Consider the following 6,016-nt stretch of genomic DNA (forward strand, 5'->3'; position numbering starts at 1 on the left):
TTGAAATTATTATTATTATTATGAAATTTTTAATTGTGTAAAATGATTGTTTTTTAAAAAATATTAAATTTGTTTATTAATATAAAAAAATTATTTTTACAATTATTAATTATAATTATATAGTATATAAATAATAAAATTTATTAAATTATTATTTTTTTAAAATAAATAAATACAATACATTAATATTATAATATTGAAATTATATGCTATATGGTATTCACTGCTATACACTGTAATATAAAAATTATTTTTACAATTATTAATTATAATTATATAGTATATAAATAATAAAATTTATTAAATTATTATTTTTTTAAAATAAATAAATACAATACATTAATATTATAATATTGAAATTATATGCTATATGGTATTCACTGCTATACACTGTAATATTTTTGAAACCAATATCATTTTGTATGGGTTAAAATAAATATTATTGATTTCAATTTAATATGTTATATATGGTATATGGTATGTATGTATGCAAAAAAATATTTTTTTTTATTGTTGAGACACAATTCTCCTGTTTTTTCAAATATTTTATTTTATTTTATAGCTGTATGTGTAATGTATATGATATATATAAATCAAATATAATTTGTCATTCAATTCATAAGTTGCATTAGTATGTCTGAATCACTTTAGATAAAAGTTAAACATTTTTTTTAAAAAATGCAAATAATAAAAAAATTTTAATAAATATAATGCATATTTAAATAATATGATATTTTATTATATATATATAGTGTATATAAATTTATATATATATATTTATATGAATTTTTAATAATTTATAAATATATTTTGATGATCAAATAAATACTGTACAATGATGATTGCTTTAAGTAATAAAATGATAAAAAATATATTTATTTAAACATTAAAGTATATGTTATGTGCAGTGTATGTATGCTAATAATATTGAATAATATTTAAACCTATTTAGTTATGTTTAGTGAATTAATCATTAAAAAAATAAACTGAAAACATTATTTAAATTAATTATTCAATAATAACAATAATATAATTATTTAACTAACTTATATACATATTAATATGAATGCCTAATTAAAATCAATATAATATAATTTTAAATAAAAAAATCTTATTTTAAATGTTTAAATAATATTAAATAAAAACAAATTAATTATTATAGAATAATAAATATAATAATCACACAAAACAAATGTTAAATAATTTCATTTTGAAATTCTGTGGTTTTGCTATTGTATAGTAGCGTACAGTAAGTACTGTATTATAATAATAATAATAATTGTCATAATAGTGAATATTGTTTTTAGTTATGGTATGTCTTGATATATATATATATATATACTGTACTGTATATGAGGAAAGGGATCCCAGATTGTGATGTGTGTGTGTCTGTCTGTGTATGAGAGACAACATTAGCAGTGAGAGAATCTGGGAGTTTGTGTGTGTGTGTGTGTCTATGTGTGTGTGTATGTATGTGTGTGTGTGTGTGTGTGTGTGTGTGTGTGTGTCTGTGTGTATGTTAAGAGTGTGCACATGCTTTGCACATAAAATGCTTACAATGGCTTTCATAAAAATATAGTCTATAAGTATTACCCATTGAATACATTGCCAGTGATATACTGTAGCTCTCATGGCTTAAGTAAAGATCAAAGTTATATATAACAAACTTGTGTGAGAAATGTGTGCTCAAAATAAAACAAAATAAAAGTTAGACACAAAACTTATAGACACTATACGGTGAAAAAAATACTAACTAACTCTCAAAACCATTTGATGATAAGCTATATTACATATACGGCATAACGAGAACCTATATCTTAAATAATATTGTATTAGGTTATCAACAACAACACCAACAACAACAACAACAAAATAATTTATTTAAATTATATATATTTTTAAAATAAATTTTAAAAAATAAAATATACAAATGTATTGGTGTCAAAACAATTTTATATTATTTATCATTATCATTATCATCATCATATTTATCAACATTCAAGCATCTCATGGTGAGTTAATTTATTTTTTTTTATAAATATTATAAACAATTTATTTTAACATTTAAAATTACATTTGTATATAATATTATTTTTTAAAAACTTAAATATCATAAAAATTATTTTAACAATATATTAATATTATTTACTATTTTTAAAAATAAAAACATGAGTTATGAATATATGTTAATATCCAGTAGTAATGAATATTAAATAAAAACATTTTGATAGTAATGAATGCATTTTTATTATTAAATAATAAATTTTTTATTATTATTGTTTAAATCATACATCAAATTATAATTTTTAATTAACATAACATAAAACTTTTTTTTTACATATTTGTTGTTGTCGTTGTTGGTTACATTGATATTGGATTTATTTTTTGTTTATACACTATTTGGTTTATACTGTATATATATATAATATTAGATATATATAATAAATTAGATATATATATATAAATATTATTAATAAGTTTGTTTGTATGCATCAAATGTTATAATCAATTAGTGTTTGTGTCATTTAAAGTGCCACTTAATTCACAAACGTTTTTTTGCATTTGTTTAGTATAAGTGATGTGTAAATTAATTTATATATACAAAATGATGCATAGGATTGATATATTAATATAACATTGCAAACAAATATAAGGTTTTTTTTTGTTCATTTAAATAAAACAAAATAATTTTATTAAAATGTGAAACTTTTTAAATAACAATAACAATAATTAGTAATTTTATTGTAAATTTTATATTTAAAACTATTTATTAATTATATTACTATTTATAATTATTTACAATAATCTTAATTTATAAATAATAAACTCAAATTATTAGTATATTAATAATATATACCTTTATAGATATATATAAATTTAAGTTTAACATTAATTAGCAAATACTAGTATAAGTTATAAACTTTTCAAGTAATAAGTCATCTATATATATTTAATTGACTTTTAAAAAAAATTATAATAAATTAATTTTTTTTAAATTAATAATTAACTTGAAGTGGATTCTGTTTTTTAAAAAATTTATCAAAAAAAACAAAATTATGCATTATTTTATTTTAATAATATTATTATCATATAATACATATACAATTATTTATTTATTTTATAAAAATGTTAACTATATATATTTGATATATATATATATAAAGATTTAGTAGATTATAAAAAATAATACTAACAAAAAAATTGTGTGCAAATATTGAATGCTTTATTTGAGAATAAAAGTAAAACCTCTAAAACCACTTGTTTTTCTCTCTCTCTCTCTCTCTCTCTCTCTCTCTCTCTCTCTCTCTCTTAAACTTTGATTTTTGTTGTTATTTTTGCTTTCAATGCTTTTTATTTGAGAGTATATACTGTATATACTTTCATAGCTTTCATAGTGATTAAAAGTGAGGCCAAACAGAGAGAGAGAGAGAGAGAGAGTATACAGTAGTTTAATATGAAATAAACACGCAATCACTACAATCATTGCCATCATCTCTCTCTCTCTCTCTCTCTCTCTCTCTCTCTCTCTCTGTCTCTCCTTTTTCATCTCCCGGTTCCTTAACTAGTGTTGAGAGAGAGAGAGAGAGAAACCTATATAGGAATGGACGACAAGATTAAATGCTCTTAGATTTGAAATAAAAGCAAACATCGGTTCACAAATAAAACAACAACTTTCTCTCTTTCTTTCTCTCTCTCTCTCTCTCTCTCTCTCTCTACTACTACTACTACTACTACTACTACTACTACTACTACTACTACTACTACTACTACTACTACTACTACTACTACTACTACTACTCTACTTATAGTTTATGGCATCAAAAGAGTTTTAGGAGTCTCTCATCGGATTCATTGTTGCGATCAAATAGAAAGAGAGAAAGAAAGAGTCAAAAAATTATTGTAAGCCTAGACTATAGACTGAATCAAACCAAATGCCCTAAACTCTATGGCACTTATTTTATTTTTACCGATCACTACATATTATTATTATTATTATTATTAAATGAAAATATATATTATTATATGACAAACAGCTTTTAGTCATAATTGATTCCCTCTATCATACATACATACAATATATATACTGTATATACAATGTATACCGATATATAATATACAGTGTTATACCCGCTACCGTATACTTACTTTTATTAACTTTGGAAAATATGAAAGTTATTGTAGGTTTCATTATATATATATACAATATATATATAAAAAAAATTAGTATATATTGTTTTAACCAAAAAAATATATCTAATATTTGTTTCAAAAACAAACACAAAAGTTTCATTTTAATTTCTTTTACATTAGTTTATCAACAAAAAAAATTGTAATAAACTTTTGACTAAAAAAATATTTTTAAAAATGCACTAAAATATTGTTTATTTTAAAATAAATTTATTAATTAATATCATACATTGGTATTATTATTATTATTATCAAATAAGATATAATAACAAAAATTAAATGTTTAATTTATTGCTAAAATAAATCACTTTATTTATCGAAAATTTCTATAATTATTAAATTAATTTACTTATAAAAAAACACATTTACCGATGTTATATATAACAACAGATAAATATTATATATATATATATATATATATCTAAACAATAATTAGATAAAGATATATGAGTTTACTATTTGTTTTTTTAAGTTAAAAGTTTGTATACTTTAAAGTAATATATATTATATAGTTTTCAATAAATAAAATTCAGACAAACAAAACAAAAGTAATCGATACAGTGTTTTATATATATATATATATATATATAAATAATAGTGTTTTTGCAAAATTAATGAATAAAAGAGGAAAAATAATGATAATTACAATGAAATTCTTGACACGTTTTGTAAAACTGTTTGATACATACATACAAACAAACAAACCATTGAATGAATCGGTATTGTAAATGAATGTCACTTAACATTGTATTTTGAGTTTAATCTTATGTATTGGCCTTTCAATTGATAGATAAGACTAACGTAAATAAGAGTCACAAAAATAATAGTTAAACTAATTTTTATCGCAATGTTTGTATCTGTTTGTCTGTCTATTTATTTATGTTATAATATTAGCAATAATTTAATATTATTTATATGTTAATAGTTTGATGCATACATACACTGTACTACTATTTGATTAGATTATTATTTGTAACTTTATTTAATAATATATATATTTAATGCTTTATAATTATTGAGATAATTAGGTTATTGATGTTAAAAGTTTTTAATAATATTAAACTAATTTACTAAATATTCATATCATTATTTTATAATAATCTTTATATAACTTTTAGATAACTTAAACATTATGCTTTAAATAATAAAATTTTAGACAATTATAATACAATAAATGTATTGATATTATATATATATATATATATATATATATATATTCTATAAAGTTATAGAAATTTTCATAATAAACAGTATTATTATTAGTAATAATTTATTAAAGTAAATAGTCTTAAATAAAAATAAACTTTGAAAATATTTATTTATTATTAATAATAAAATTTAAAAATTTTATAAATATTTAAATTAAAATCAGATTTTATATTTATAAATTTGGTTGACTAAGCTTATTAAATGTTTGTTATTATTATATAATGTTAATTAATTTTATGAATATTATAAATTTTACTAACTATAATAATAATAATACTAATGTAAACATTGAATATATATATAAAACCTAAAATAATTAAACTAAACAAAAAAAAACCATAATTTTTTTCTCGAAATTTTATCTGAATTAATTAAAACCCAGATAATATTATTATTGAAAATATATTAACAAAATTAAAATCTAAAAACAATTTAATTATAAACTGTATTGACATTAAATAAGTGGTCATATAATAAAAAAAAATACAATATAATTATAGTATAGTATAAAATAGATAACAACAAACAACTTTGATAATAATATAATATTAAATAGTTGTAAATTTGATTTAATAGTTAGATAACTCTCTCTCTCTCTCTCTCTCTCTCTCTCTCTCTC

The sequence above is a fragment of the Oppia nitens genome, unplaced genomic scaffold (genome assembly GCF_028296485.1).
Source record: "Oppia nitens isolate AA-2021 unplaced genomic scaffold, nextdenovo-longstitch-racon4-pilon3 scaffold52_pilon_pilon_pilon, whole genome shotgun sequence".
NCBI lineage: Eukaryota > Metazoa > Arthropoda > Arachnida > Sarcoptiformes > Oppiidae > Oppia > Oppia nitens.